This window comes from Pleurodeles waltl, chromosome 11, assembly GCF_031143425.1.
Source record: "Pleurodeles waltl isolate 20211129_DDA chromosome 11, aPleWal1.hap1.20221129, whole genome shotgun sequence".
Classification (NCBI taxonomy): Eukaryota; Metazoa; Chordata; class Amphibia; order Caudata; family Salamandridae; genus Pleurodeles; species Pleurodeles waltl.
This window is the reverse complement of record NC_090450.1, coordinates 373,024,693-373,035,688: the sequence shown is the minus strand read 5'-3', so window position 1 is coordinate 373,035,688 and position 10,996 is coordinate 373,024,693.

Here is a 10,996-nt window from a genome sequence, read left to right as displayed (position 1 = left end):
CACTACCTGTGGTTGGGGTGCCCTTTGAAAGGGTAGGGGTTGACATAGTTAGCCTCCTTGACCCTCCTACTGCTTCAGGCAATAGGTTTATCTTGGTGGTTGTGGACAATGCCACAAGATATCCTGAAGAAATTCCTCCAAGGACCACTACAGCTCCTGCAGTGGCAAAGGCCCTCCTGGGAATATTTTCCAGGGTGGGTTTTCCTAAAGAGGTTGTATCAGACAGACAGGGGTAGCAACTTCATGTCTGCATACTTGAAAGCAATGTGGAAGGAATATAGTGTTACCTACAACTTCACCACTCCTTATCATCCATAGACTAATGGACTGGTAGAGAGGTTTAATAAAACTCTCAAAGGTATGATAATGGGACTCCCTGAAAAACTCAGGAAGAGATGGGATGTCCTGTTACCTTGCCTCCTTTTTGCTTACAGGGAGGTACCCCAGAAAGGAGTGGGCTTCAGCTCCTTTGAACTCCTCTTTGGACACCCTGTAAGAGGTCCACTAAGTCTTGTAAAGGAGGGTTGGGAACAACCTTTAAAAGTTCCCAAACAGGAGACAGTGGACTATGTACTTGGTCTAAGATCCAGAATGGCCGAGTACATGAAAAAGGCCAGTAAAAACCTTCAGGCCAGCCAGGAGCTCCAAAAGCAATGGCATGACCAGAAGGCTGTTCTGATCCAGTACCAACCAGGACAGAAGGTGTGGGTATTGGAGCCTGTGACCCCAAGAGCACTCCAGGATAAATGGAGTGGACCCCATCTAATTGTTGAAAAAAAGGGTGAGGTTACCTATCTGGTAGACCTGGGCACTGCCAGGCATCCCCTCAGGGTGATTCATGTCAACTGCCTAAAACCCTACTATGACAGGGCTGATCCCACCCTGCTCATGGCAACAGATGAGGGACAGGAAGAAGAGAGTGATCCTCTCCCTGATCTCTTTTCCACCACTGAAACTGATGCTTTAGTGGAGGGAGTAGTTTTGGCAGACTGTCTGACTGCAGAACAGAAAGACAACTGCATAAATCTCCTTGGACAGTTTTCTGACCTCGTTTCAATTGTGCCAGGTACCACATCCTGGTGTGAACACACAATTGATACTGTAGACAGCTTGCCTGTCAAAAGTAAGATCTATAGGCAACCTGACCATGTCAGAGACTGCATAAATCAAGAGGTGCTGAAAATGCTTGATCTAGGAGTGGTTGAACCTTCTGAAAGTCCATGGGTGAGTCCTGTGGTGCTTGTACCAAAGCCTCATTCAAAAGATGGAAAAAGGGAGATGAGGTTTTGTGTAGACTACAGAGGTCTCAATCAGGTAACAAAAACTGATGCTTACCCTATACCCAGGGCAGATGAGCTCATTGATACACTGGCATCTGCCAAGTATCTAAGCACCTTTGATTTGACTGCAGGGTATTGGCAGATCAAATTGGCTGAGGATGCTAAACCTAAAACTGCATTTTCAACTATAAGAGGGCACTACCAATTTACAGTGATGCCCTTTGGGTTGAAAAATGCAACTGCCACTTTTCAGAGTTTGGTGAACACAGTCCTGCAAGAGTTGGAGGCTTTTAGTGCAGCATATCTAGATGATATTGCTGTCTTTAGCTCCACCTGGGATGAGCACCTGGTCCACCTTTGGAAAGTTTTGGAGGCCCTGCAAAAGGCAGGCCTCACTATCAAGGCCTCAAAGTGCCAAATAGGGCAGGGAAAGGTGGTTTATCTGGGACACCTGGTAGATTGAGAACAGACTGTACCACTGCAGGGGAAAATCCAGACAATTATGGATTGGGTCCCCCCTACAACTCAGACCTAGGTGAGAGCCTTCCTAGGCCTCACTGGGTATTACAGGAGATTCATTAAAAACTATGGCTCCATAGCAGCCCCTCTTAATGATCTTACAAGTAAGAAGATGCCTAAAAAGGTATTATGGACAGCTAGCTATCAGAAAGCTTTTGAGGAGCTCAAACAGGCAATGTGCTCTGCACCTGTCCTGAAAAGCCCTTGTTACTCTAATAAATTCTATGTCCAAACTGATGCATCTGAATTAGGAGTAGGGGCAGTCCTATCACAACTTAATTCTGAGGGCCAGGATCAACCTGTTGCTTTTATTAGTAGGAGGTTGACCCCTAGAGAAAAGCGTTGGTCTGCCATAGAGAGGGAGGCCTTTGCTGTGGTCTGGGCTCTGAAGAAGTTGAGGCCATACCTATTTGGCACTCACTTCATTGTTCAGACAGACCACAAACCTCTACTTTGGCTAAAACAAATGAAAGGTGAAAATCCTAAATTGTTGAGGTGGTCCATATCCCTACAGGGAATGGACTATACAGTGGAACATAGACCTGGGAGTAGCCACTCCAATGCAGATGGACTCTCCAGATATTTCCACTTAGACAATGAAGACTCAACAGGTCATGGCTAGTCTTATTGTCCTTCGTTTGGGGGGGGGGGGGTTGTGTAGGAAAGTACCATCTTGCCTGGCGTTACCCCCATTTTTCACTGTATATATGTTGTTTTAGTTGTATGTGTCACTGGGACCCTGTTCACCAGGGCCCCAGTGCTCATAAGTGTGCCTGAATGTGTTACCTGTGTAGTGACTAACTGTCTCACTGAGGCTCTGCTAATCAGAACCTCAGTGGTTATGCTCTCTCATTTCTTTCCAAATTGTCACTAACAGGCTAGTGACCAATTTTACCAATTTACATTGGCTTACTGGAACACCCTTATAATTCCCTAGTATATGGTACTGAGGTACCCAGGGTATTGGGGTTCCAGGAGATCCCTATGGGCTGCAGCATTCTTTCCATCTTTGGAATGGGGTTTTGGTACAAGTACCACAGGAGAAGCCCATGGACTTTCAGAGTGCTCAACCACTCCTAGTTCTAACATTTTCTGCACCTCTTGCTTTATGCAGTCCCTGACATGGTCAGGCTGCCTATAGATCTTACTTTTGACAAGCAAGCTGTCTCCAGTATCTATAGTGTGCTCACACCAAGAAGTGGTACCTGGCACAGTAGAGAAGAGTTCAGAGAATTGATCTAGGAGATTTATGCAATGGTCTTTCTGCTCAGCAGTAAGACAATCAGCCAAAACTACTCCTTCCACAAGAGCATCTTGTTCTGTGGAAGAGAAGAGATCAGGTAGAGGATCACTGTCTTCTTCCTGTCCCTCATCAGTTGCCATGAGCAGGGTGAGATCAGCCCTGTCATAGTAGGGTTTCAGGCGGTTTACATGGAGCACCCTAAGGGGACTCCTTGCAGTGCCTAAGTCAACTAAATAGATGACTTCACCCTTTTTCTCAACAATTGTGTGGGGTCCCAGCAACCCTCTACAAGGTCACATAGGTTTGGGGTCCATTCGTGGTTCGCATTCCACTTTTGGAGTATATGGTTTGTGTTGCCCCTATCCCTATGTTTCCCCATTGCATCCTATTGTAACTATACATTGTTTGCACTGTTTTCTAAGACTATACTGCATATTTTTGCTATTGTGTATATATATCTTGTGTATATTTCCTATCCTCTCACTGAGGGTACACTCTAAGATACTTTGGCATATTGTCATAAAAATAAAGTACCTTTATTTTTAGTATAACTGTGTATTGTGTTTTCTTATGATATTGTGCATATGACACTAAGTGGTACTGTAGTAGCTTCACACGTCTCCTAGTTCAGCCTAAGCTGCTCTGCTAAGCTACCATTATCTATCAGCCTAAGCTGCTAGACACCCTATACACTAATAAGGGATAACTGGGCCTGGTGCAAGGTGCAAGTACCCCTTGGTACTCACTACAAGCCAGTCCAGCCTCCTACATTGGTTGTGCAGTGGTGGGATAAGTGCTTGAGACTACTTACCACTCTTGTCATTGTACTTTTCATAAGAGAAAAATATACAAAACAAGGTCAGTGTATATACACATAGCCAAAAAGTTTTGCATTTCCTCTTTTCACTCTTTTCTAAGTGCTGAAAAGTACCTCTAAACTTTCAAAAAGTTCTTAAAAGTTTAAAAAGTTTTTTTTCTGTCTTTCCAAAAAGTTCTGAAAACTTTTTTCTCTTTTTCTATCACTTTAACTCTCTCTAAAAATGTCTGGCACAGGCCAAAGTGTTGATCTGTCCAAACTTGCATATGACAACCTTAGCTGGAAAAGAGCAAGGAGTCTCTGTATAGAGAGAGGTTTGAGTGTAGGGAAGAATCCTTCCTTGGAACTGTTACTTAACATGCTTAGAGAACAGGATAAGGCCATAGGTGCCCCATCTGTTGAAAAAGTACCTAATAGTTCCCAATCTGATTCAGGGACTCCCCCAGGAAAAGATTCAGGAAAGAAACTTCCTAGCCTGCCCATTACTAGACAATCTAGCATAGATGGTAATGATGATGAGCCACACCAAATAAATAGTGTTGTCTCACATCATAGCAAAAGCATTTATTCTCACCATACTGGTAGTAATGTTTCTGTAAACCAAGCTGTTAGGGTGCCTTCTGTAAGGGACAGGTCTCCTTCTGTTCATTCCCATCATAGCTCTGTTTCTAGAAATGTCCCTCCCACCAACCCTGATGACAGAATGTTAGAGAGGGAACTCAATAAGTTGAGGGTGGAACAAACCAGACTGAAGCTTAAAAAGCAACAGCTGGATTTGGATAGACAGTCTTTTGAATTAGAGAAGGAAAGACAGAAGTTGGGTTTAGATACCCATGGTGGCAGCAGCAGTATTCCCCATAGTCATCCTGCAAAAGAGCATGATTCCAGGAATCTGCACAAGATAGTTCCCCCTTATAAGGAGGGGGATGACATTAACAAGTGGTTTGCTGCACTTGAGAGGGCCTGTGTTGTACAGGATGTCCCTCAAAGGCAGTGGGCTGCTATCCTATGGCTATCATTTAGTGGAAAAGGTAGGGATAGGCTCCTTACTGTGAAAGAAAATGATGCTAATAATTTCCAAGTTCTTAAGAATGCACTCCTGGATGGTTATGGCTTAACCACTGAACAGTACAGGATAAAGTTCAGAGAGACCAAAAAGGAGTCTTCACAAGACTGGGTTGATTTTATTGACCATTCAGTGAAGGCCTTGGAGGGGTGGTTACATGGCAGTAAAGGTACTGATTATGACAGCCTGTATAACTTGATCCTGAGAGAGCATATTCTTAATAATTGTGTGTCTGATTTGTTGCACCAGTACTTGGTGGACTCTGATCTGACCTCTCCCCAAGAATTGGGAAAGAAGGCAGCAAATGGGTCAGAACAAGAGTTAACAGAAAAGTTCATACAGGGGGTGACAAAGATGGCAACAAAAAGAAGGATGGTAAGTCTTCTGACAAGGGTGGGGACAAATCTAAAAATGAGTCTTCATCAGGCCCACAAAAACACTCTGGTGGGGGTGGTGGGTCCAAATCCTCCTTTAATCAGAACAAGGAAAAGAAACCATGGTGCTATTTATGTAAAATAAAAGGCCATTGGACAACAGATCCCAGTTGTCCAAAAAAAAGGCACCACAGCTCCTACCACTACCACTACTGCTACACCTAGTGTCCCTACTAATAGCAGTGGTGGTGGGAGCAAACCTACTAATAGCCAATCCAAGGGAGTAGCTGGCCTCACTTTTGGTAATTTAGTTGGGGTTGGTCTGATTAGGGAGACCACAGAGGCTACTTTAGTCTCTGAAGGGGCTATTGATTTAGCCACTTTGGTTGCTTGCCCCCATAACTTGGAGAAGTACAAGCAACTAACCCTAATAAATGGTGTTGAGGTCCAGGCCTACAGGGACACAGGTGCCAGTGTCACAATGGTGATTGAGAAACTAGTGCACCCTGAACAACACATACTTGGACACCAGTACCAAGTAACCGATGCTCACAACATAACACAAAGCCACCCCATGGCTGTTGTAAATCTCAACTGGGGGGGGGTAACTGGTCCAAAGAAAGTTGTGGTAGCTTCAGATTTACCTGTAGACTGTCTATTAGGGAATGATTTGGAGACATCAGCTTGGTCAGATGTGGAGTTGGAGGCCCATGCAGCAATGCTGGGCATTCCAGGGCATATTTTTGCTTTGACAAGGGCTCAGGCCAAAAAGCAAAAAGGACAGGGAAGCTTGGATCCTGGAACAATGGACCAAGTGCTCCCTAAAGCTAGGGCTAGTAGAAGCAAACCACTTCCTACTATCCCTCCCTCTACAGTGGATTCTACTTCTGAGGAAGAAGAATTCCCTCCCTGTGCAGAACCTACACCAGAGGAGCTGGAAGCAGACACTGCTGAGCTTTTGGGTGAAGGGGGGCCTGCCAGAGAGGAGCTGAGTGTGGCACAGCAAACCTGTCCCACATTAGAGGGTCTCAGACAGCAAGCTGTCAAACAGGCTAATGGGGATGTCAGTGACTCTCACGGAGTTTACTGGGAGGACAACCTCTTGTACACTGAGCATAGGGATCCTAAACCTGGAGCTGCCAGGAGATTAGTGATTCCTCAGGAGTACAGAAAGTTCCTCCTAACACTGGCACATGACATTCCCCTAGCTGGGCACCTGGGTCAAATGAAAACTTGGGACAGATTGGTTCCATTGTTTCATTGGCCTAGGATGTCTGAGGACACAAAGGAATTTTGTAAGTCCTGTGAAACCTGTCAAGCCAGTGGCAAGACAGGTGGCACTCCAAAGGCACCCCTTATCCCACTGCCTGTGGTTGGGGTTCCCTTTGAAAGGGTAGGGGTTGACATAGTTGGCCCCCTTGACCCTCCTACTGCTTCAGGCAATAGGTTTATCTTGGTGGTAGTGGACCATGCCACAAGATATCCTGAAGCTATTCCTTTAAGGACCACTACAGCTCCTGCAGTGGCAAAGGCCCTCCTGGGAATATTTTCCAGGGTGGGCTTCCCAAAGGAAGTAGTATCAGACAGGGGAAGCAATTTCATGTCTGCATACTTAAAGGCCATGTGGAAGGAGTGTGGTGTAACGTACAAGTTCACAACACCCTATCATCCACAAACAAATGGACTGGTGGAGAGATTTAATAAAACTCTCAAAGGCATGATTATGGGACTCCCTGAAAAACTCCGCAGGAGATGGGATATCCTGCTACCATGCCTCCCTTTTGCCTACAGGGAGGTACCCCAGAAAGGAGTGGGCTTCAGCCCCTTTGAACTTCTTTTTGGACACCCTGTTAGGGGTCCACTCACACTTGTAAAGGAGGGTTGGGAACAACCTTTAAAAGCTCCTAAGCAGGATATTGTGGATTATGTACTTGGCCTCAGATCAAGGATGGCTGAGTACATGAAAAAGGCCAGTAAAAACCTTCAGGCCAGCCAAGAGCTCCAGAAGCAATGGCATGATCAGAAGGCTGTTTTGGTTCAGTACCAACCAGGGCAGAAAGTGTGGGTCTTGGAGCCTGTGGCCCCAAGAGCACTCCAAGATAAATGGAGTGGACCCCACACAATTGTTGAAAAGAAGGGTGAAGTCACCTACTTGGTTGACTTAGGCACTGCCAGGAGTCCCCTTAGGGTGCTCCATGTCAACCGCCTGAAACCCTACTATGACAGGGCTGATCTCACCCTGCTCATGGCAACTGATGAGGGACAGGAAGAAGACAGTGATCCTCTACCTGATCTCTTCTCTTCCACAGAACAAGATGCTCTTGTGGAAGGTGTAGTTTTGGCTGATTGTCTTACTGCTGAGCAGAAAGATAATTGCATAAATCTCCTAGGACAATTTTCAGAACTCTTCTCTACTGTGCCAGGCACCACTTCTTGGTGTGAGCACACTATAGATACTGGAGACAGTTTACCTGTCAAAAGTAAGATCTATAGGCAGCCTGACCATGTCAGGGACTGCATAAAGCAAGAAGTTCAGAAAATGTTGGAACCAGGAGTGGTTGAGCACTCTAACAGTCCATGGGCTTCTCCTGTGGTACTGGTACCAAAACCCAATTCTAAAGATGGAAAGAAAGAAATGCGGTTTTGTGTAGATTATAGAGGTCTCAACTTGGTAACCAAAACTGATGCTCACCCTATACCCAGGGCAGATGAGCTCATAGATACACTGGCATCTGCCAAGTATCTAAGCACTTTTGATTTGACTGCAGGGTATTGGCAGATCAAATTATCAGAAGATCCTAAACCTAAGACTGCATTTTCTACCATTGGAGGACATTACCAGTTTACTGTAATGCCTTTTGGTTTGAAAAATGCACCTGCCACTTTTCAAAGGTTGGTGAACACAGTCCTGCAAGGGCTGGAAGCTTTCAGTGCAGCATATTTGGACGATATAGCTGTCTTTAGCTCCAGCTGGGATGATCACCTGGTCCACCTATGGAAAGTTTTGGAGGCCCTGCAAAAGGCAGGCCTCACTATCAAGGCTTCAAAGTGCCAGATAGGACAGGGTAAGGTGGTTTATCTAGGACACCTTGTTGGTGGGGAACAGATTGCACCACTTCAGGGGAAAATCCAAACTATTATTGATTGGGTTCCCCCTACCACTCAGACTCAGGTGAGACCCTTCCTAGGCCTCACTGGGTATTACAGGAGGTTCATTAAGAACTATGGCTCCATTGCAGCCCCTCTTAATGACCTCACATCCAAGAAAATGCCTAAAAAGGTATTATGGACAGCAAACTGTCAGAAAGCTTTTGAGGAGCTGAAGCAGGCCATGTGCTCTGCACCTGTCCTGAAAAGCCCTTGTTACTCTAAAAAATTCTATGTCCAAACTGATGCATCTGAATTAGGAGTAGGGGCAGTCCTATCACAACTTAATTCTGAGGGCCAGGATCAACCTGTTGCTTTTATTAGTAGGAGGTTGACCCCTAGAGAAAAGCGTTGGTCTGCCATTGAGAGGGAGGCCTTTGCTGTGGTCTGGGCTCTGAAGAAGTTGAGGCCATACCTGTTTGGCACTCACTTCATTGTTCAGACAGACCACAAACCTCTACTTTGGCTAAAACAAATGAAAGGTGAAAATCCTAAATTGTTGAGGTGGTCCATATCCCTACAGGGAATGGACTATACAGTGGAACATAGACCTGGGAGTACCCACTCCAATGCAGATGGACTCTCCAGATATTTCCACTTAGACAATGAAGACTCATCAGGTCATGGCTAGTCTTATTGTCCTTCGTTTGGGGGTGGGTTGTGTAGGAAAGTACCATCTTGCCTGGCATGTTACCCCCATTTTTTCACTGTATATATGTTGTTTTAGTTGTATGTGTCACTGGGACCCTGGTAACCCAGGGCCCCAGTGCTCATAAGTGTGCCTGAATGTGTTACCTGTGTAGTGACTAACTGTCTCACTGAGGCTCTGCTAATCAGAACCTCAGTGGTTATGCTCTCTCATTTCTTTCCAAATTGTCACTGACAGGCTAGTGACCATTTTTACCAATTTACATTGGCTTACTGGAACACCCTTATAATTCCCTAGTATATGGTACTGAGGTACCCAGGGTATTGGGGTTCCAGGAGATCCCTATGGGCTGCAGCATTTCTTTTGCCACCCATAGGGAGCTCTGACAATTCTTACACAGGCCTGCCACTGCAGCCTGAGTGAAATAACGTCCACGTTATTTCACAGCCATTTTACACTGCACTTAAGTAACTTATAAGTCACCTATATGTCTAACCTTTACCTGGTAAAGGTTAGGTGCAAAGTTACTTAGTGTGAGGGCACCCTGGCACTAGCCAAGGTGCCCCCACATTGTTCAGAGCCAATTCCCTGAACTTTGTGAGTGCGGGGACACCATTACACGCGTGCACTACATATAGGTCACTACCTATATGTAGCTTCACCATGGTAACTCCGAATATGGCCATGTAACATGTCTATGATCATGGAATTGCCCCCTCTATACCATCCTGGCATAGTTGGCACAATCCCATGATCCCAGTGGTCTGTAGCACAGACCCTGGTACTGCCAAACTGCCCTTCCTGGGGCTTCACTGCAGCTGCTGCTGCTGCCAACCCCTCAGACAGGCAGCTGCCCTCCTGGGGTCCAGCCAGGCCTGGCCCAGGATGGCAGAACAAAGAACTTCCTCTGAGAGAGGGTGTGACACCCTCTCCCTTTGGAAAATGGTGTGAAGGCAGGGGAGGAGTAGCCTCCCCCAGCCTCTGGAAATGCTTTCTTGGGCACAGATGTGCCCAATTCTGCATAAGCCAGTCTACACCGGTGCAGGGACCCCTTAGCCCCTGCTCTGGCGCGAAACTGGACAAAGGAAAGGGGAGTGACCACTCCCCTGACCTGCACCTCCCCTGGGAGGTGTCCAGAGCTCCTCCAGTGTGCTCCAGACCTCTGCCATCTTGGAAACAGAGGTGCTGCTGGCACACTGGACTGCTCTGAGTGGCCAGTGCCACCAGGTGACGTCAGAGACTCCTGCTGATAGGCTCCTTCAGGTGTTAGTAGCCTATCCTCTCTCCTAGGTAGCCAAACCCTCTTTTCTGGCTATTTAGGGTCTCTGTCTCTGGGGAAACTTTAGATAACGAATGCAAGAGCTCATCCGAGTTCCTCTGCATCTCTCTCTTCACCTTCTGATAAGGAATCGACTGCTGACCGCGCTGGAAGCCTGCAAACCTGCAACATAGTAGCAAAGATGACTACTGCAACTCTGTAACGCTGATCCTGCCGCCTTCTCGACTGTTTTCCTGCTTGTGCATGCTGTGGGGGTAGCCTGCCTCGTCTCTGCACCAGAAGCTCCGAAGAAATCTCCCGTGGGTCGACGGAATCTTCCCCCTGCAACCGCAGGCACCAAAAAGCTGCATTACCGGTCCCTTGGGTCTCCTCTCAGCACGACGAGCGAGGTCCCTCGAATCCAGCGACTCTGTCCAAGTGACCCCCACAGTCCAGTGACTCTTCAGCCCAAGTTTGGTGGAGGTAAGTCCTTGCCTCACCTCGCTGGGCTGCATTGCTGGGAACCGCGACTTTGCAGCTACTCCGGCCCCTGTGCACTTCCGGCGGAAATCCTTCGTGCACAGCCAAGCCTGGGTCCACGGCACTCTAACCTGCATTGCACGACTTTCTAAGTTGGTCTCCG